Source organism: Mobula hypostoma, chromosome 3, assembly GCF_963921235.1.
Source record: "Mobula hypostoma chromosome 3, sMobHyp1.1, whole genome shotgun sequence".
Taxonomy (NCBI): Eukaryota; Metazoa; Chordata; class Chondrichthyes; order Myliobatiformes; family Myliobatidae; genus Mobula; species Mobula hypostoma.
The window spans coordinates 154,295,354-154,318,040 of NC_086099.1; the positions used below are offsets into that span (position 1 = coordinate 154,295,354).

The 22,687-nt window shown below is 37.2% G+C and overlaps 1 protein-coding gene across 10 annotated transcripts in view; it reads left to right on the plus strand.

Annotated features, from left to right (window-relative positions):
- The window catches only part of zgc:110045 (uncharacterized protein LOC664755 homolog), a 217,194-nt gene that overhangs the window by 66,278 nt on the left and 128,229 nt on the right, over window positions 1-22,687 (plus strand). Inside the window, exon 1 of one of the 10 annotated variants that reach the window (XM_063043938.1) lies at window positions 20,993-21,398. The exons of 5 other annotated variants lie outside the window; for them this stretch is intronic. The gene's annotated coding sequence lies outside the window, so the exon portion shown is untranslated. Of the gene's footprint in view, window positions 1-20,992; window positions 21,399-22,687 lie in introns of those variants that run through there. 4 more of the 10 variants (XM_063043936.1, XM_063043935.1, XM_063043932.1 and 1 more) reach the window with 4 other exon arrangements.

The window sequence follows — 22,687 nt, forward strand, 5'->3', positions numbered from 1 at the left end:
CTGGCATTTATAGCGAGAGGATTCGAGTACAGGAGCAGGGAGGTACTACTGCAGTTGTACAAGGCCTTGGTGAGACCACACCTGGAGTATTGTGTGCAGTTTTGGTCCCCTAATCTGAGGAAAGACATCTTTGCCATAGAGGGAGTACAAAGAAGGTTCACCAGATTGATTCCTGGGATGGCAGGTCTTTCATATGAAGAAAGACTGGATGAACTGGGCTTGTACTCGTTGGAATTTAGAAGATTGAGGGGGGATCTGATTGAAACGTATAAGATCCTAAAGGGATTGGACAGGCTAGATGCAGGAAGATTGTTCCCGATGTTGGGGAGGTCTAGAACGAGGGGTCACAGTTTGAGGATAGAGGGGAAGCCTTTTAGGACCGAGGTTAGGAAAAACTTCTTCACACAGAGAGTGGTGAATCTGTGGAATTCTCTGCCACAGCAAACTGTTGAGGCCAGTTCATTAGCTATGTTTAAAAGGAAGTTAGATATGGCCCTTGTGGCTACAGGGGTCAGGGGGTATGGAGGGAAGGCTGGGTTCTGAGTTGGATGATCAGCCATGATCATAATAAATGGCGGTGCAGGCTCAAAGGGCCGAATGGCCTACTCCTGCACCTATTTTCTATGTTTCTATGTTTCTATGTTCCTATTTTACTTACTTTTTTATTTTCAACCTGCTTTGAAACCTTATTTTTAAATGTGATATTGTTTTACTATGACTACAAGGGGTGCCAAAGGTACTAAAAAAGAAGAAGAACCTCCTGCAACTTTGGAATTTATTATGGAATTGCTTCAAAATCACAGAAAAGAATCTTCTGAGGAGTTCCAGCAACTCAGCTCTGAAATTAAAAAAAAGATACAAAATTGGATTCTATTCAAAAAAACCTTAACTGAACATGATAAATGAATAGAAGAGAATGAAGCAACTCTGATGATTTTGGATGTGAGAACTGATGACCTGCAAAAACTTTGTGAAAAACAATCCAAATCTAATGAAAAATTAAGACAAAATTACCGATTTAGAAAATAGAAGCAGAAGAAATAACCTACGAATTCTGGGTCTTGAAGAGTCAACGGAAAGTGATAAGCCTACGGAATTCTTTGCAAGCTTTTTGGCACAATTAATTCCTAAAATTTTAATGTCTTTACCTATGATTGACCGAGCTCATAGATCGCCTGTGCCCAGACCAGCTCCAGGAGCGAGACCCAGATCAGTAATAACCTGTTTTCATGAATTTCAAACAAAGGAACTTTTAATTCATGAATCCTGTTGAAGAGGAATGGTTGATTATAATGGCCAGAAGATTAGAATTGTTGAGGATTTCTCACCCAAGATCATGAATCAGCGTGCTAAGTTCAAAAAGGTTATGTCGGAACTTTTTAACAAAGGTTTCAAGCCTTCTCTTCGTTACTCTACTCGGCTCAGAATTATACTGAGGGATGGCTGTAAGGAATGGTTCCGTTCAAGTGGAGAGGCTCGGGAATTTTTAAAATCAGAAGATTAACTGTTCAGTATCTTTCTACACAATAATTGCTTCTTTTATTTTTGGAAAACCTTTGTAGCTAACTCTCTTTTTGAATCTTTTAATACTTTATTTAGAGAATAAGATTGTAACGAGTTAACACCTTGTGTGTTCATGTGTTTTGAATTTTGAAAGGTTTTTTATTATTTTATACTTATTATTCTTGAGGTTTTTCTCTATCAATAAGGCTTAGTATAGGTATTTTTCATTTTTTCATTTTGAAACTGTAATAATTAATTTATATGTGTTTTTGTTATGAGGGTTAAGTTTTTTTCTTTCTGTCTGCTGTTTTGTCTAGGTTGGAATGTAGCTAACCTTGAAATTAATTTGGAGCCCAACCAGTGGGTTTTTGGGGGGGATGGTAGTTGTAGCTGCCGACTATCTATTGGCTGGCCTTCTGACTTTGGGATGAGGGAGTGGGGATGGGTTTTTTTTTGATAACTGCTTTGGACATTTAGCCAAATCTGTTGCTTGGTTACCCTATCTCAAGGTTCATTGTTTGGTTTTAATATACATTCCAGTGGTTATTATTCTAACCTTTCTTTTAAATAGTATTAAAAATGGATCAAACTATTAACTTACTTAGTCTTAACATGAAAGGATTAAATCACCCTGTGAAATGGTATAAGATTTTTGCCTATATTAAAAAAACTTAATTTTTTTACAAGAAACTCAGGTACATAAATGTGACAATTTAAGCCTTTTTTGCTGATGGAGAGGGCTAATTTTCATTCTTTTCAGGCTAAGTCTAGGGGAGTTATGATTTTTATGGATAACACAGTTCCCTTCGTCTAACATAAAGTAGTGTCTGATACTAATGGCCGTTTTGTTATAGTGTCAGGAAAATTAGATAATAAATTAATGGTACTTGCTAATCTGTATGCCCTGAATATAGATGATCCAGGATTCTTTGAGCATTTATTTTCGTTTTTGCCAGATTTGGGTCTTTATTCATTGGTGATGGGAGGAGACTTTAATTGCTGGTTAGATACAGTTTTAGACCAGTGACCCTTAATAAATCAGCTTTGTTTATTCAATCTTTTCTAATGAAATGTGTTGTTGATGTCTGGCGTCTTTTACATCCAGTAGACAGGGAGTATTTGTTTTTTTTCTCATGTCCATCACAGGATTGAGTATTCCAGGATTGATTTTTTTTTTATTGATAGCCAAATGATTCCATTAGTTCAATCCTGTGAGTATAAAGAGATTGTTGTCTCAGATCATGCTCCTCCCTGTGCTTTTATCTTTAAGTCTTCCTGGTCTCCCTCAAATAAATAGGTTTTGGCATTTTAATCTAACTTTGCTATCTGATAAGAATTTTTTAAAGTTTCTGGAGAGACAAATTATTCTTTTTTTTGAAGTGAATACGCTGGAAGAGACTTCTAGTCTTATATGGGATGCCTTCAAGGCTTATATTAGAGGACAAATTATTTCTTATACTGCAAGTGTTGAGAAAGAAGCTAAAAAAGAGAGAATTGAATTAGTTAATCAATTGAAACAATTAGACCAAAAATATGCCTTAGCTCCAGATCCTGCTTTATATAAAAGGCATGTTGAAATTAAAACTAAATATGATTTTTTTTTAACTTATCCAATTGAAACTCAGCTCTTAAAAGATAAAAGTCAGTTTTATATTCATGGAGATAAAATGGGTAAATTGTTGGCTAACCAATTAAAAACCTTTATAGCTAAACGGCAAATTAAAGAAATTTGCAAAGCTAATGGTGATAGGACAACTGACCATTTAGAAATTAATGATACCTTCAGAAAATTTTATTTTAAACTTTATAGTTCTGACCCTCATAAAGATATTACTGCAATGAGGAATTTTTTAGACCAATTAAACATTCCTACACTTTCTGTTGATAACCGAAAACAGTTGGATCAACATATTTCTTATGAGGAAGTTGCCGAGGCTGTACGTTCATTGCACTCGGGGAAGGCTCCAGGTCCTGATGGATTTTCTGGAGAATTTTATTAGACTTTTTCCTCACTACTTATACCTCATTTATGTTTAGTCTTTTTGGATTCCTTTAAATTGCCACAATCTTTTTATGAAGCTTCTATTTCGCTTATTCTTAAGAATAAGAACCCAATTGAATGTTCTTCGTATAGACCAATCTCCTTACTTAATGTTGATACTAAAATCCTATCCAAAGTTCTGGCTCGTAGGATTGAAAATATTTTACCATCTATCATTTCTGATGATCAGACTGGATTTATTAAAAATCAATATTCCCACTTTAATATTCGTCATTTATTAAATGTTATTTATTCTCCTTCTAAGGAGATATCAGAATGTGTGATATCCTTAGACGCTGAGAAGGCTTTCGATCAGGTTGAATGGAATTATTTATTTAGAACCTTAGAAAAGATTTAATTTTGGGCCCGATTTCATTCAATGGATTAAATTACTTTATCTATCTCCCTCTGCTCAGGTTCTTACTAATTTTCAGAATTCCAAACCATTTAAACTTCAACGTTGAACGAGACAAGGTTGTCCCCTGAGCCCTTTGCTCTTTGATCTGGCTTTAGAACCCTTAGCCATTGCTTTTTGAGTATCTAATGATATTACTGGTATTTTAAGAAGAGGTACTATCCACAAAGTTTCGCTCTATGCTGATGACCTATTGCTTTTTATTTCCAATGTCAAGACTTCGTTACCTCCTGTGCTTTCTTTGCTCTCCTGTTTTAGTCAATTTTCAGGATATAAACTGAATTTACATAAGAGTGAACTTTTTTCTTTGAATAATTTGGTATCAATTAATACTAACCTACCTTTTAAAATTGTAAGAAGTCAATTTACCTATTTGGGTGTAACAATTACTAAGAATTCTAAACAACTACTTAAAGAAAATTTTCTTACCCTACTGAATTATGTTAAAAGGGCACTATCAGACTGGTTGCCCCGTTCGTTATTGTTGGTTGGCTGAATTAATTCTATTAAAATGAATATCTTACCTAAATTTATATACTTTTCCAGGCCTTACCTGTTTTCATTCCTAACTCTTTTTTTGATTCTCTTGATTCTATTCTATCTTCTTATATATGGAAAAGTAAACATTCTCGATTAAATAAAGTTCATCTTCAAAAAGCTAAAAAGAATGAAGGTTTAGCTTTACACAATTTTAGGTTTTATTACTGGGCAGTCACGATACGAAACCTTATGTTTTGGTCATATTAACCGTGAGGACTGTCCGGTATGGGTTTCTTTAGAAACTAACTCTGTTAATAAATTTTCTATCATTTCTCTTCTTGGATCCTCACTTCCTTTATGACTAACTGACAATTAGGTAGTTAAACATAGTTTGAGGATCTGGGTACAATTTAGAAAATACTTTGATTTATTGCGATTTTCTCTTTCTAGTCCCACTTTTTCTAATTATTTTTTTCAACCTTCTATGACTTTTTAAAGAAAGGGATAGATTGGGTATTAAATGCTTCCAGGATTTGTTTGTGGAGGAAGTCTCTTATCGTTTGAGTAATTGTCAGCTAAGTATAGTTTACCAAAAGCCCACTTTTTCCGATATCTACAAATTAGAGACTTTCTGCGATCTAAATTATATACATTTCCTAAAAGTCCTGATAAGAACTTAGTAGATGTAATTTTTAATTTGAAACCATTTCATAATGGTTTAATATCTAATATTTACGGTATGTTGCTGGGAATGAGAAATGCTTCTTTAGACAAAATTAAAAATCTTTGGGAACAAGATTTACAGACTTCAATTTCTGAGGAAACTTGGAATGAAATTTTTAAATTGGTTAACACTTCATCGTTATGTGCTTGCCACTCCCTCTTACAATTTAAAGTGGTCCATAGGGCCCATATAACCAAGGATAAGCTACCTTGTTTTTATTTGGATATATCTCTCTTTTCTGATAGATGTAATAATGGAAAAGCTTCACTAATTTATATGTTTTGGACATGTCCGAGTCTTGGGAAATACTGGAAGGAAGTATTTCAAACTTTCTCTATACTTTTCAAAGTAAATTTTAAGCTTAACTCTTCGACTGCTTTATTTGGTATTGTTGGAGAAAAATATATTATTCTGGAGACATCTGATTTGCACATTTTGGCTTTTATTTCTCTTATAGCTTGCTTAAATAGAAGGATGTCGATCCACCTACACACGCTCAATGGTCACGTGATGTTATGTCATGTTTAAATTTAGAAAAAATCCGTTGTTCAATTTCTGAATCTAGCCGAGACTTTCACACATTGTGGGGACCATTTTTGAACTATTTTCAAAATCTTTGATTTGTTGTTAAAGTACAGATGTTGGCTAATAACATTTCACTATATGATAAGGATTTTTTTCCCTTCTTTCTTTCTTTACCAAGCAGCTTCGATCTTGGTGGTGGGTTTAGATTTTTTTCCTGTATAATAATAAAATTATCATATTTCAATATTGTGATTTAATTTAAATGAATATAGAGTAATGAGGTTGTAAGTGTGATTCAAGTATGTATTGGTATTATTTTACCTTTTTTGACTTACAATATATACTTGTACTCTGTATTCCTTTATGTAGAAATTAATAATAATAAAAATATTGAAAAAGAAAATGCTTATACTGTACCAAAATTCTATTTGAGTGAAACCAAATAAACAATCTTTTAGAATGCCAGTGAGCACCTCCAAATACAGTTTTGTTTACCTCACAACCGAGCATGAAAACATTTCTTTCAATGATAAAAACAGGCTGATTATTGCAGGCTATGCTGGATGGTGTGAATACCCACACCCCTGAAGTTCAAAGCCTAGGTATTTCAGCCAGGTGATCCATTGAGTGTCATTTATATATTACACTCAGATTTGTGCAAATGTAAATTTGAATTAATCTTTTACCCATTTATCCATACCATCCACTTTAATGTGATCATGATATTACACTAGATGAAACTGAGTATAATAAATTTGCATAGAGCCAGAATTGGTTAATAGGGCAAATGATAATAGAAACATAGAAACATAGAAAATAGGTGCAGGAGTAGGCCATTCGGCCCTTTGAGCCTGCACCGCCATTTATTATGATCATGGCTGATCATCCAACTCAGAACCCCGCCCCAGCCTTCCCTCCATACCCCCTGACCCCCGTAGCCACAAGGGCCATATCTAACTCCCTCTTAAATATAGCCAATGAACTGGCCTCAACAGTTTCCTGTGGCAGAGAATTCCACAGATTCACCACTCTCTGTGTGAAGAAGTTTTTCCTAATCTCGGTCCTAAAAGGCTTCCCCTCTATCCTCAAACTGTGACCCCTCGTTCTGGACTTCCCCAACATCGGGAACAATCTTCCTGCATCTAGCCTGTCCAATCCCTTTAGGATCTTATACGTTTCAATCAGATCCCCCCTCAATCTTCTAAATTCCAACGAGTACAAGCCCAGTTCATCCAGTCTTTCTTCATATGAAAGTCCTGCCATCCCAGGAATCAATCTGGTGAACCTTCTTTGTACTCCCTCTATGGCAAGGATGTCTTTCCTCAGATTAGGGGACCAAAACTGCACACAATACTCCAGGTGTGGTCTCACCAAGGCCTTGTACAACTGCAGTAGTACCTCGCTGCTCCTGTACTCGAATCCTCTCGCTATAAATGCCAGCATACCATCCGCCTTTTTCACCGCCTGCTGTACCTGCATGCCCACTTTCAATGACTGGTGTATAATGACACCCAGGTCTCGTTGCACCTCCCCTTTTCCTAATCGGCCACCATTCAGATAATAATCTGTTTTCCTATTTTTGCCACCAAAGTGGATAACTTCACATTTATCCACAATAACCATAATATCCATAATAACAAGGTAACTTTGAGTTAGCAGATTGTAACTAGTGAAATGTGAGGGCTGTGCTATTTTTAGATTACACTAATGACTTGGATAAAGGGCCCAAGTAATAAACCCAAGAAAGTCTGCAGATGTTGAAAATCCAAAGCAACACACACAAAATGCTGGAGGAACTCAGCAGGGCAGGCAGCATCTGTGGAAGTGAATAAACAGTCAAACGTTGCAGGTTGAGACCCTTTGGGACAGAAGGAAGGGGGAAGGAAACTAGCTGGAAGCCATGTAGTCGGGAAAGGTCAATGGCTAGAGAAGAAGTAATGTGATACGAGAGGAGAGTGGACTATAGGAGAAGGGAAGGAGAAGTGGACCCAGGGGGAAGTGATGGCAGATGAGAAGAGGCAAAAGGTCAGAGTTGGGAAATGGGGGTGGGGTGGGATTTTTTTGCTGTTTTCTGAGAATTACAAATTCAGATGCAAAGTTAAAAAAGAAAAACATGGAAAATTATAAATAATTTGGGCAAAAGAGTGACATATTGAATGGTCACTGACTTTGAGTCTGTTTCTCTCAACATTAGGATGAAAGATATTTAGGGTTCAAAGGTAGAAACCAAATTTGTACAGGTCTTTATTGCAAGGCAGTTAGAATACCTGGGATAGAATTGCAGAGATTATTTGTTTCTTCATTTTAAACCTATGAAATTAAATATCTCCGGTGGTGAGAGTTATCTTGATACTGAGTATCAAGAATGAGATGGCTTGATTTGTTGGCTTTCAGGTTTTATGTTAAAGAATGCTGTCAATATGAATAATGGTGCAGGCTTTAAGGGTTGTATGAGCCACACCTATTCCTGTTTTATACATTTCTGAGCTATATTGCTAAGGTCATGAGCAATGGAATACAAAGATTTTGTTTACAAAACTGAACTTTAACTGATTGATTCAAGAAAACCATTTAGTGCTTGACAATGGGTCATGTATTTCCAGGCACGGGGCCAGACTGGGGAATATTTGCAGAAGCCGCACTGCTGAGACTGTTTGAGTATCTCTATATCTAACTCACCTTCCCTTTTCCATCATTTCTGTGAAACCCATGTTAATACATCGACAACTGCTGCCAAAAATTCTTTGGCAGCACAAGCCACATCTGTCAAAGTTCCAACTGCTGGATTGAAATCTGAGATAACCACCCTTGTGTGTATACAATTGCTTTTGAAAGAGGCACATTACTTCTGTCCAGCAATATGTTGTTTAATAAATTGTTGAAATTACTGATTCAATCTATGGGCAAAGGGTATTGCCTCCATAGGACAGGATCTACAGTCACATTTTAGAATGGCAGTATTCCTGTTGCCACCATTGGCAGTCCAAAGTTGTAGGTCAACATTCCATTTTGCTGTTAGTGGGGACACATTACTGAAAAAACACGTAGGAGCCAAGCCCAAGGATCAGTTTCATTTCATTGGCATTATTCGGCAAGGTTATATATCATAATAGCATGCTACTACTGAGTTCTTCGTGGTTGCTTTAATATAATTCAAAATAAATGCAACTTTATAGATATGATAAGAGAATGTAATATTTATAACTGAAGCCATTCAGTCCCTTGAAGCAATCCTATCCAACCAATTTCTCCCATTTTATTTCCCTGTGGCATGTTGAATGCTACTGTATCAAACCTCCAGTATTATCTTCAACTAGAAAAGGTTTTTCCGCTAAGTGGTTAATAAAATTTTAATTGTAGTTCATAATTGTGAAATTCATTATTTGTATAATACAAATGCTCAAGCGTTCATGTGGAAAATATAAGATTTTTGCACTAAGTTCAAAACTAGTTTGGAAGTTTTCTTTTAAAATATCCTTTAATTTCAACTGGGGAAAAAATGTTGAACTGCAAAATTGTGCAGAAGACTGTTTTTGGAAAGTTAAATTAATTTCAGAGTATGCTAGAGTCAGGGATTTCTCAGATCCCATCCATAACATTTTGGAGAGGGATGGAAAACAGCCTGGTGTCTTGGTACATATTGGTACCAATGACATAGGAAAGACAAGCAAAGAGGTCCTGCAAAGAGAATTTAGAGAGCTAGGTAGTAAGCTGAGAAGTAGGACCTCCCGTGTAGTAATTTCTGGATTGCTGCCAGTGAGGGTAACAGGATGATTTGGCAAGTTAATGTGTGGCTGAGAAGCTGGTGCAGGGGGCAGGACTTCAGGTTCTTGGATCACTTGAGTTCTCTTCTGAGGGAGGTATGACCAGTTCAAAAGTGATGGGCTGCACCTGAATATTCTCGCAGGCAAGTTTGTTAGAGCTGTTAGGGGGTGGTTTAAACTAATTTGGTGGGGGGGGGTGGGAACCAGAGTGAAGGGTCTCAGGATAGGATGGATGGTAACAAAAGCAAAGGTAGCATACAGTCAGACTGTCAGGAAGGGCAGGCAAATGATAGGGCATAATTACAGTCAGCAGGGTAAGCATTAGTGCATAAGAAATACAGAATCAAAAAGGGTAGCAAATGCAGCACTCAAAGTGTTATAGCTCAATGCAGGTAGAAGAAATCAGGTGGATGGTCTTGTTGCAATTTTACAGATTGTCAGGCATGATGTTGTGGCCATTACTGAGTCGTGGCTGAAGGATGGTTATAGTTGGGAGATGAATGTCCAAGGTTACATGGTGTATCAGAGGGATAGGAAAGTCGGCAGATGGGTTGGCATGGCTCTGCTGATAAAGAATGTCATCAAGTCAGTAGGAAGATGTGACATAGGGTCGGAGGATGGTGAATCCTTGTGGGTTGAGTTAAGAAACTGCGAAGGTAAAAGGACTCTGATGGCAGTTGTATACAGGCCAACAGTAACTGGGATGTGGACCACAGATTACAACAGGAAATAGAAAAGGTGTGTCAAAAGGTCAGTGTTATGATAGTCATGGGAGATATTAACATGGGGGTAGATTGGGAAAATCAGGTTGGAAATGGATCTCGAGTGAGTTTGTTGAATGCCTATGAGATGGCTTATTAGAGCAATTTGTCATTGAGCCTACTAGGGGATCAGCTGTACTGGATTGAGTTTTATGTAATGAACTGGAGGTGATTAGGGAGCTTAAGGTAAAAGAACCCTTAGAAGGCAGTAATCATAATATGATTAAGTTCAACTTGAAATTTCATAGAGAGGAAGTAAAGTCTGACGTAGCAGTACTTCAGTGGAGTAAAGGAAATTACAGTGGTATAACAGAGGAGTTGGCCAAAGTATATTGGAAGGAGATGCTGGCCGGGATGACAGCAGAGCAGCAATGGTGTGTGTATCTAGGAAAAATGAGGAAAGTGCAGCATAGATGTATTCCCAAAATGAAGAAATATTCACATGGCAAAGTAGTACAACTATGGCTAACGAGAAGTTAAAGCTAACGTAAAAGCAAAAGAGCAAAACCAAAAATTAGTAGGAAGACAGAGGACTGGGAAACTTTTAATACCCTATAGAGAGCAACTAAAAGAATCATTAGGAGGGAAACGATGAAATATGAAAGCAAGCTAGCAAATAATATCAAAGTGGAAGATAGATAGAATGAACGCACCTCTAGAAAATGAGACCAGAGAAATAATAACAGGGTCCAAGGTGATGGTGGACGAACTGAGTATTTTGCATCTGTCTTCACTGTGGAAGACACTAGCAGTATACCAGATGTTGAAGGGTGTGAGGGGAGAGAAGTGAGTGCAGTTACTATTACAAGTGAGAAGGTGCTCATAAAGCTGAAAGACCTAATGGTGTACAAGTCACCTAGACCAGCTGACCTGCACCTTAGGGTTCTGAAAAAGAGGTAGCAGTGGAAATTGTGGAGGCATTAGTAATGATCTTTCAAAACTCATTGGATTCTGGCATGGTGCCAGAGGACTGGGAAATTGCAAATGTCATTTCACTCTTTAAGAAAGGAGGAAGGCAGCAGAAAGGAAATTATTGACCAGTTAACCTGACCTCCGTGGTTGGGAAGATGATGGAGTTATTTGTTAAGGATGAGGTTACGGAGTCCTGTGTCACCAAGTAGAAGATAGGACAAAGTCAGTATGGTTTCCTTAATGGGAAATCTTGCCTGATGAACCTGTTGGAATTATTTTAGGAGATTGCACGTAGGATAGATAAAGGGAATGCATTGGATGTTGTACATTTGGATTTTCAGAAGGCCTTTGACAAGGTTCCACACATGAGGCTGCTTACCAAGTTAAAAGCCCATTAGTGTTGCAAGAAAATTATGCTGGGGAGATAGAAGTAATTAATAACATAAATCCTCAGGGCCTAATGGTCTTCTTTTCAGAATGTTGGAAAATCAATGTATGCTCTACTTACAGGGCTAGTCAGGTATTTGGGTCTGGAAGTAGTTCCATATATTGGCCATTTTCAAACCTTCGAGAAGGATTGGAACAGTGCAGTGAATTATAGGGTAGCTAATATATCCCTATTTTTTTCTTCAGAGAAAGGCAAGGAAAACAAATGGAATTATATAGGGATATTGGCCTGATATGGGTGGTGAGGAAATTATGAATCCTTAGCAAATGAGCAATTTGAGAATGACAAGTTGAGAAAGTCAGCATGGATTTATACTTCACAAAACTTATAGAAATTTTTGTAGTTGTTCCTATAAGAATTGGTCATGAATATCACATGAAAGTCTTGTATTTGGACTTCAAAGCTTTTGGTAAAAATCAAGATTAAATTCTAACTTCCCAGTGTTATATGACCACAGTTTCGTTTTCCTGGGAGTCCATAGTTTTGTTATCCTGCATCCTCTTAGCATCCTCCTCACAGCTAACACTGTTGCCCAGCTTCGTGTCATTCGCAAACTTGGAGATGCTGCATTTAATTCCCTTGTCTAAGTCATTAATATATATTGTAAACAACTGGTGTCCCAGCACTGAGCCTTACAGTACCCCACTAGTCACTGCCTGCCATTCTGAAAAGGTCCCGTTTATTCCCACTCTTTGCTTCCTGTCTGCCAACCAATTCTCTAGCCATATCAATAACTTATCCCCAATACCGTTAATGAGGAAGTGGAGACCACCTGATGTTCCTGCAAGTGAGGAATGGGCAATTGTTCACCAGGTTGTAGTTCCTAAAGCCTATAGGAATGAGATTTCAACTTTGGCCCATAGTAAACCTTTGGGTGGCCATCTAGGTGTGAAGAAAACTGTGAACAAAGTTTTAAAACAATTCTTCTGGTCTAGTTTAAGGAAAGATGTTGCAACATTTTGCAGGACTTGTCACACTTGTCAGGTTGTGGGTAAACCTAATCAGGTCACCCCAGTGGCCCCACTGCAACCTATTCCTGCATTTGGTGAACCCTTTTCTAAAGTTATTGTGGATTGTGTTGGCCCACTGTCAAAGACTAAAGCTGGTCATCAGTATTTGCTAACTATCATGTGTACAGCATCTAGATTTCCAGAGGCAATACCTCTCAGAAATATAAATCCAAAACTGTGTCAAAGGCTCTCGTAAAGTTTTTTACTTTATTCGGTTTGCCTAAAGAAATTCAGTCAGATCAAGGGAGTAATTTTATGTCATGATCATTCCAGCAGGTAGTTTACAAACTAGGAGCCAAATAGATTACGTCATCTGCATATCATCCAGAATCCCAAGGGGCCTTAGCGAGATTCCATTCTACCGTCAAAACCATGATTAGGACATTCTGTATTGAAAATGAGAAGGATTGGGATGAGGGAGTTCATTTGTTTTTATTTGCAGTAAGGGAGTCAGTACAGGAGTCCCTAGGCTTTAGTCCCTTTGAACTTGTGTTTGGTCACCAGGTCCGAGGACCTTTGGCATTGTTAAAGGAACAGTGGGTTAACCATGACCTGCATGTTAATTCACTGGATTATGTTTTGAAGTTCAAGGACAAATTGCAAAGGGCTTGCAACCTAGCAAACGAAAATTTAAAATCAGCCCGGGAAAGAATGAAAGTTTGGTATGATAAACAAACCAGAATGAGGTCATTCAAGCTGGGAGATAAAGTGCTTGTTTTGTTTCCTGTACAATCAAATCCTCTACAAGCTAAGTTTCATGGTCCCTATGAAATTGTGGCTGAAGTTAATAATGTGGACTATGTAGTCAAAATGCCAGATAGAGAAAGGCCAGCGCAGCTTTGTCAGGTAAATATGCTTAAGCTGTATCATGAAAAACAAACTGCAGCTCTGGCAGTTGCTGTAAACAAAGATGGATGTGAGCTGTCTGGACATTTATTAGCTGATCCATCTGAGGCCTATTTTAAACTGAACATTATTTCAGCCAGATTGACAAATTTGACTATTTTTGAAAATATTGATGAGAAACTGGCTCATTTACAGCCACAGTAGTGGCAGCAGATGAAACAGTTAATTATGAAATTTAAAGATCTTTTTCCTGATATCCCAAAAAGAACCACAGTGGCCTTACATGATGTAGATGTAGGTAATAACAAACCTATAAAACAACATCCATATCGTATGAATATTGAAAAATGTAAACTTGCTGAACAAGAAATTGAGTATATGTTAGAAAATGATATTATTGGACCTTCTATTTCGGTTTGGAGTTCACCTTGTGCCATGGGTTAGAACACACAGATGCCTATATTCATGATTTACACACGGGGAATGACACCTGGGAAGCCCATATTTTGCAGTGGAAAAGCTGTTTGAAAGACTCTCAAAAGCCAACCTTACAATTAACCTCGCTAAGAGTGAATTTGGCCATGCCACTGTGACCTATCTTGGTTATGTTGTAGGTCAAGGCAGGTTGGCTCCTGTTCAGGCAAAAGTTCAGGCAATTGAGGTTCCCATTCCAACAGGGAGAAGGACTCTTAGAAGATTTCTGGGTTTGGCCAGATATTATCGCAAATTCTGTAAGAACTTTGCTGATATTGTTCTCCTATTGACTAACCTCCTGAAGAAGGGTGAAAAGTTTTTTTGGACAAAACCTTGTCAGGAGGCATTTGATAAATTGAAAGCTATCTTATGTCACCAACCTGTGCCCAGGTCACCTGATTTTGCCAAGCCATTCTCCGTAGCTGTGGATGCCAGTGATGAAGCTGCAGGAGCAGTGTTGCTACAAAGCGATGATTTTGATGATGTTGACCATCCCGTGGCTTACTTTTCAAAGAAATTCAATGAGCATCAAAGAAATTATTCTACCATAGAGAAGGAAGTATTATCACTTAGTTTGGCTTTGCAGCATTTTGATGTGTATGTTTGCACAGCTCAGAAACCACTTGTAGTTTATCCAGATCATAATCCATTGGTGTTCTTGAGTAAGTTGAAAAACAAAAACAGAAGGTTGATGAATTGGAGTTTGATTTTGCAAGAGTATGATCTCATGACAACTCACATTAAAGGCGAAGATAATGTAATTGCCGATTGTCTTTCCAGATGTTAAACTTGCAATGTAATTTTAATAATGGAGTGGAATTTAAAAATTGCATATGCTCCTGCAATATGTTGTATTAGTTTGTAGTGTGCTGTATGATAATCATGTATGTATTGTTCCACATATTTTAGGTTGTAGTTAAAATTTTGCTCTTACAGATCAAAATATTCTCTTCTTGGAGGGAGGTGTTAGGTGTCCACAGTTTTGTTTTCCTGGGAGTCCATAATTTTGTTTACTGTGGGCGTCACGTGTCCCCGGTTTCGTTTTACTGGGGGTCCACAGTTTCGTTTCTGTGAGCGTTACCTTATGATGTATACCGACGGTGTAAAAGAAATGTGGGCATAGTGCTGAGAAGGAGTTGAAGGAAAGAGAGAGAGAGTGAAGACTGCACTTCGAGCTATCCGGGAACAGCTCATGATCAAGAAGGGTAAAGTCTAATGCTTACCCATACCCAAAGGATTGGGTTAATCAGTGGCACACTGTGCATTGTGGAGACGTGTCTGTCCTTCGTATGATCCATGGGTGTGGATTTTGTAGCAGTCACTGTGAAATCGCTCTTCGTGGACTTCGGAACAGTATTCCTCAGCTGGGATCTTCGGTAACCGTTTCTTCGTTCGCTAGCCGTGGAATCTTTGGAATTCATGGTGATCGCCTCGTCACTGCATTGTGAATCCACAAGTCTCCTCTCACCTGTTTCATGAATTACTGGGACTCTCTGAACTGCCACTTTAAGACTGTGCTTGAGTAAGATTTGTTAAGACCGGGTTCTGAGTTTGTAAGGAAGCTGTAGACATGTAACACTGTTAACTTCTATTTAAGAAAGTAGTTTATTTAATTTTCTATATTTTTGAGTAGATGTAAATAAATAGTCGTTTTAATATTTAAACCCGACTCAATTTGTCATTTCTTGCTGCTGGTACGTTTTGATATCGTAACACCAGAATTACATGGGATTGGGAGGAGTGGAGTGGAGGCTGGGGTTTGGGTGCTGATAAGGATGGGAACTCATTGACATAAAAGAGACAATGTATTTTTACCAAGTGGAGGTGGTACCTAGTGGTGTACCATGGGATCAGTCCAAGGGAATTTCAGAAGGTGTTTGATCACGTGCTGCATAAGAGACTTATCCATAAGATAAGAATGTATGGAGTTTGAAGTAAAGGATTAACATGAATAAAGGATTGGTTAACCAACAGAAGGCAGTGATGTGCTAAATGGGTGTTTCTCTTGTTGGTAGTTCATGGTGAGTGGAATGCCTCGGGGGTTAGCGCTGGACCTGCAATTATTCATGATATACATCAATGATTTGGAAGAGGGGTCCAAGCATAGCATATAGTACCTACAAGTAGTATTCAAACCACCCCCCCCGACATTTTTTATGTTTTTTTTGTCTTACAACATTGAATCACATTGGATTTAATTTGACTTTTTTTTGGCACTGATCAACAGAAAAGACTGTGTCAAAATGAAAACGAATTTGTACAAATTGGTCTAAATTTATTACAATTATTAAACACAAAATAATTGATTGCATAATTACTCACCCCCTTCAGGTCAGTATTTAGTAGATATACCTTTGGCAGCAATTACAGCCTTGAGTCTGTGTGGATAGGTCTCTTATCAGTTTTGCACATCTGCACACTGCAATTTTTCCCCATTCTTTACAAAACTGCTCATGCTCTGTCAGATTACATGGGGATTGCAAGAGAACAGCCCTTTTCAAGTCCAGCCACACATTCTCAGTTGGATTGAAGTCCGGACTCTGACTTGGCCACTCCAGGACATTAATTTTGTTGTTTTTAAGCCATTCCTGTGTAGCTTTGGCTTTCAGCTTGGGATCTTTGTCTTGCTGGAAAACAAATCTTCTCTCAAGTCACAGTTCTCTTTCAGACTGCATCAGGTTTTCCTCCAAGATTTCCCTGTATTTTGCTGCATTCATTTTACCCATTACCTTCACAAACCTTCCAGGGCCTGCTGCAGCGAAGCATCCCTTGGGCATGATGCAGCCTCCACCATGCTTCACGGTATGGTTGATGTGTTTTGATGATGTGTGGTGTTTGGCTTACGCCAAACAGCTTTTAGTCCGATAGCAAAAAAACTCAATTTTGCTTTCATCAGACCATAGAACTTTCTTCCAGCTGATTTCACAGAGTCTGCCACATGCCCTCTAGAAAACTCTAGCGGAGATTTCACGTGAGATTTTTTTGAATGATGGCTTTCTCTTTGCCTCTCTCCCATAAAGCTGTGACTTGTGAAGCAACTGGACAACAGTTGTTGTATGTGCAGTGTCTCCCATCTCAGCCATTGAAGCATGTAACTGCTAGAGTTATCATAGGTCTCTTGGTGGCCTCTTTCACTAGTCCCCTTCTTGCACGTTCACTCAGTTGTTGAGAATGGCCTTCCCTCGGCAGGTTTACAACTGCGCTTTAATCTTTCCATTTCTTGATTATTGACTTAATTGTACTCCAAAGGATATGCAGTGACTTGGGAATTTTCTTGTATCCATCTCCTGACTTGTGCTTTCCAATAACCTTTTTGTGGAGTTGCTTAGAGTGTTCTTCTGATTTCATGGTGTAGTTTTTGCTAGGATACCAACTCACCAGCAGTTGGACCTTCCAGACACAGGTGTATTTTTACTACAATCAATTGCAACACCTTGACTACACATAGGTAATCTCCATTTAACTAATTATGTGACTTCGAAAACCAATTGGCTGCAGCAGTGGTGATTTGGTGTGTCATATTAAAAGAAGTTAATACTTATGCAATCAATTATTTTGTGTTTTGTATTTGTACCTAATTTAGATCACTATGTAGATACCTGTTTTCACTTTGACACGGAAGAGTCTTTTTCTGTTGATCAGTGATTCCTGAGTTTGTCTGAGATCTTAACAACATGTCTCCACAATCTTTCCACCATCAGTTCTGGAACTCTAGTTCCAATGCCCCTGCAACTCTTGTTTAAAACACCCTGTGCAGTACTAGCAAACCTTCCCACTAGGATATTAGTCCCCTTCCAGTTCAGGTGCAAGCCATCTGATCTGTAGAGGTCCCATGCTCCCTGGAGTGAGTGCGGCCCCGCTGAGATGTCTATTTCACCCATTCAATGACGGGCACTGCTGGACTGACCACCACTTAATCTGTTCTCATCTCCATCAAAGTAGGCACAATAATTAAGCGATACAAGTAAATTTCTACTCAAAGGTCTGTGTAAGATTTGGAACTCATTGATTATTGTCACATGCATGAAAATACAGATAAAATCTTGCTTTGCAAGCGGCCCATACAGACAATTTAATTATAACTAGTTAGTACAAGGGGAAACAATAAGAAAATGTAGTGAAGGCAGACAATAAAGTGCAAGGCGATAACAAGGTTGATTGTGAGGTCAAGAGTCGATCTTATCATACTAGGGGACTGTTCAACAGCAGGATGGAAGCTGTCCTTGAGCCTGGTTGTATGTACTTTCAGGCTTTTGTACTGTCTGCCAAGTAGGAGGAGAGTGGATCTTTGCTTATGTTGGCTGGTTTACTGAGGGAATGAAGTGTTGACAGAGTGCAGAGGGAAAGCTGGTTTCTGTGATGTGATGAGCTGTGTTTACAACTCTCTTCAGTTCCTTGCAGTCATGAGCAGAGCAGCCATGATGCATCAGGGTAGGATTCTGTTACCCTTTCTTCAGACAGTACCTCACTGACAATCCCTCAGCTTCCAGCTTACTAACTATCCATATTTTATGTGCTGTCCTGAAAGTTCACCATGATTTGTGTATGCAGAGAGCCTCTTGGCTTCTCTTAACAACAATAGTTAAGTAGTTAACTTTGCACACAAAATGTGACTAGATCAGAAGCTCCACTTCCCTTCAGGGAAATTAAACAACTCTACAGGCACCTGAAAGTAGCTGTCCAGCGGAAGACCCATGACTTAAAAACATGGGGGATGAAGATCATGGAAGAGGCTTAATAACCTGCTGAAATCTATACTGTCCACAGGTTCTTCAGCTCCTACCTAAACAACCAAAGCACAATCTCACAGAGCCAAGAATGGGCACAAGGACGGAGTTTTCAACTTTTTAAGACTTGTATTTGGGAATTCTACATTTCAGTATCTGAGACCTAATCACTTAACTCAATAATATTTTATCTCAGTGTGGAAGGCCACTCAGATCCACCTTTTGCATCTAGACATTTAATTACAGACAAATATATACTTGTAGGGGACCATAGGCAGAGATTCCAGGCAATGAGATCTGGTTCAATATTTTAAATTTATAGTGAGTCTTATCTACTCAATTGGGTAATACTTTTCTCAGAATTTAATGTCTTTTTTGCTGAAAACAAATAAAGAACAAATCTTTGGGAATGATTGCTTACTGTAAAGAGGCATAGTATATGAATTTGACAAATTAAGAATATTGTTGATTGCATTTTCTGTGTAATATCCTGAAATTGGCCAAAGAATGAAGGAAAGTTGCAAATACTGTGTGGCTCAGATGGAGTTTTTAGAATCTTCTTAGAAAGTTTAAAAAAAATGACATTGGATACTTACCCCAGAAACCATGATTTCAATAGATAATCACCATTGCAAATATTTGTCAATTGCCAGCCTTCAAGTAGAATATTTTATTAAAATATTATTTCTATTAACAAACAAATGTTTGGAATTATAATACATTTCCTGAGCAACTTATAAAATAACTTGCAAACTTGTTACAACTTGGTTGCTTATACTGTAGGTGGAAATACTGTAACATGCATTAAAATTCTCAGAGTAAATAATCACCAGCAACTTGGCCTGGACCAACTGTGTCTATGCAATGACCAAGAAAGCACATTGGCACCTTCACTTTCTCGGGTTAAAGAGATATAGCATGCTCCCAGTGATCCTCTCTAATCTTTACTGATGCACAATAGCAAGCTACTGGATGCATCACATCTTTGTATGACAACTGCTCTGCCCAAGACTACAAGAAAGTGCAGAGAGCTATGAAGTAGCCCATTCCATCACACAAACTAGCCTCCCTCCATTAACTCTGTCTACACATCCAGCTGCCCTGGGAAAGCAGCCGGCATAATTAAGGACTTCTTATGCAAAGAAGATGATCTGTTGATCCCTCCATTACCTTCTTATGGCCCTTGCACCTTATTTGTCTAACTGCATTGTACATTTTCTGTAATGGTAGCACTATATTATGTATTCAGTTGTTGTTTTTCTTTTGTATTACCGAGATGTACTTGTGTATGGAATGATCCCTCTGGGTGGCATGCTTTTCGCTGTAACTTGGTACATCTGACAATAATAAACCAATTACTATATCTTTATTTTGTTACATTCAATCTTTCTACAATATTGATTGAATATTAATTGAGCTACACCACATTAATAATAAATATTTAGAGGAGTCATTTCAAATAAAACCATTAAAATTGTCTAAAGTGCTCCCCAATTAGATTGTTTTATGGAAGTGTTAGCATGGAAATGAGCAAGAGTAACTTATTAAAATTTCAGCAGTTTGCATCCAAATCTCCAATTTGTGGCAAAGTTGTTATTCCTAGACCCGTTGTTTTTTTTCTTATTAGTTTTAATTTGATGGCAACCCTGAGGTAGAAGCCTGTAACACTGTCTTACTTCATTGCTTTGCAAAGAAATGTTTCTAACTTCTTTAATTGTTGATGTGTAAAACAGATTATGGACCTAACCCAGATAATAAATCAATTTATAAATCGATGTTATAAATGTTATAAAATAAGAAATTTATTATTATAATTATGTATTGGTTTAATCATTCAGCTATCTATCACATCCATTGAAAATGATTGTATAACTTGTTATCAATCTGATGCATAAATATTTAAATAATATTCAACTCAGATAAAACAGATGTCATCAACAAATTTGCAGGTTTTTTTAAATATGATCATCTGAATTCATTGTGAATCAAAGACATCTGGTTTATTTTCAGTTAGATTGAACACTTTATTATCAGCTTGCTTATTTTTTTTGCTGTTGCTGGGTTCAGGAGAATCAATTGTGTTGGGTAAAATTTGACATGGATCACGGACCCCATAATTAGTTGCACTTTAGTTCAGGGCTGCAATTAAATCTGCCACTTCTGCTCCACTGATTTATTTAGTTATGTGTATAATTGTTGAATTCAGTGCTTTATCTTCAGAAAAGGAACATTTTTTTGCAACAAAAATGCATGAGAATTACAGGGCTGGAGACGTGCAAAAGTAATCTGATAATATATCAAATGTTTCTTGTTTTCCCAGTTACTAACACCCACAATAAGGAAGCAGCTATGATTTCTCCATCCCCTATAAATTTGGCTGTTTCAAAACCACGAATTTTTTTTGTTGTTTTGCAAAAACTTGGTTTATTTATGGTTACTCCCAGTCAATTTTGAAGCTTCATTTATTTAATGTTTTATCCTCTGGTCCTTTACTGATCAGATTTAGGCTGATGTACTCTTGTGCTACCAATTTAAGTGATTGGGTAAGAGGTTGTGAGCTCACTGTGTCTGACTCAGGCTTATCTGCCAAAGGCTAAGCTATGTACCGCAAAGTCTCCTTCATACATGCAGGACTCAGGGCTCCTGGCCATCTGTCCAACCTTGGAATTATCAGATAAACAACAACCATACTTGCGCTCACAGTGGAGAAGCAATTGTAAAAAAAAAAGGCTTTTGTATTTCATTAAGGTGACAGCACATTTTGTGAGGTCAGTAATTTTAATTTGCCTTTATGCATCTTTTATTGTAGTGTCGCATCTTTTTAATAGGAATTCACTATAATTATTATGACTGTTACTGTTCTTCAATTGAATAAGCAATTTTTAAAAAATGAAGTCGTAATCTTCGGAGGGCTCTTAATCTGTTTCAGTGGGTATTTATACAAGGCCAAGTCCTAGAAAGTTTATTTCTTTTAAAATTGTTAATGCTTTCTGGTAATTGAAAAAATTAATCTTCATCTTTGCTGCAAAGAGATCTTTCAATTTATGTTTACATAATTGAATAAAGTGGAAGAAATAATTGGCAAAAGCACAAGTACTTATACGGTGCTGTGCACATTGTCCATATTTTAGGTATTCCTAATATTTCGCTATGAATCATCATTGTACTTCATTAAATAGAAAACTGTTCAGATGTTACTCTAAAAACAATAGTTTTCAGTCTTAATGAATGTGAAGAAATAAAGGATATACAGTCAACTTTGCATAATGATGACAGTACTTAAAATGGTATTGAAGTAGTGTTCTGATGTTTTGATGACAAATAAGAATGGTTTATTTATCAAGCCAAACCGAGATGATCTCAGAATCAAAATTAGGTTCACTATCACTGACATATATCATGAAATTTATTGTTTTGCGGCAGTAGTACAGTACAAGCCATGAAATTTACAACATGATACATAAATAGTGCAAATGAGGAATAACAAGGTTGTGTACATGGGTTCATGGATCATTCAGAAATCTCTATTTCAGTAAGCTTCATTATTCACCATTTTCACTGGTTACATTCTGTTCATTTTACTTGGCATATTCAAACATTTTATTTCAAGGCAAATATTCAAATTAGATGTATGTTTAAGCTTAAAGAATTTGAGCATCTTTTAAACAAAATTTGAAACACTTTAACTATTATTACCTTATGATGATTTCATAAAATATTGGAAAATGTAGACAAAATAAAATTTAAAATTTTCTAGCTGATACCACTATTCTAGTTATGTACTGTATATAAGTAAAATAATAAATATTCCAATGTTATCCTTTAAAAATAATTTCATGAAATTATAAATAAAATATTTGTATTTCACAAAATTGGTATAATTATTTTTGCCATACTTGAGCACAAAGTCTAATTTAGTTTTCAAGATTTTCAAAATAAATAAGGTAACACATTTCAGATAGCTTATTTCTTCAGATTGTATTTAGGCCTCATTTAGTTTCTAACCCTTTCAAAATGGATGACAATAAAGGATCCTATTGTTGTTATTTGTTTAATC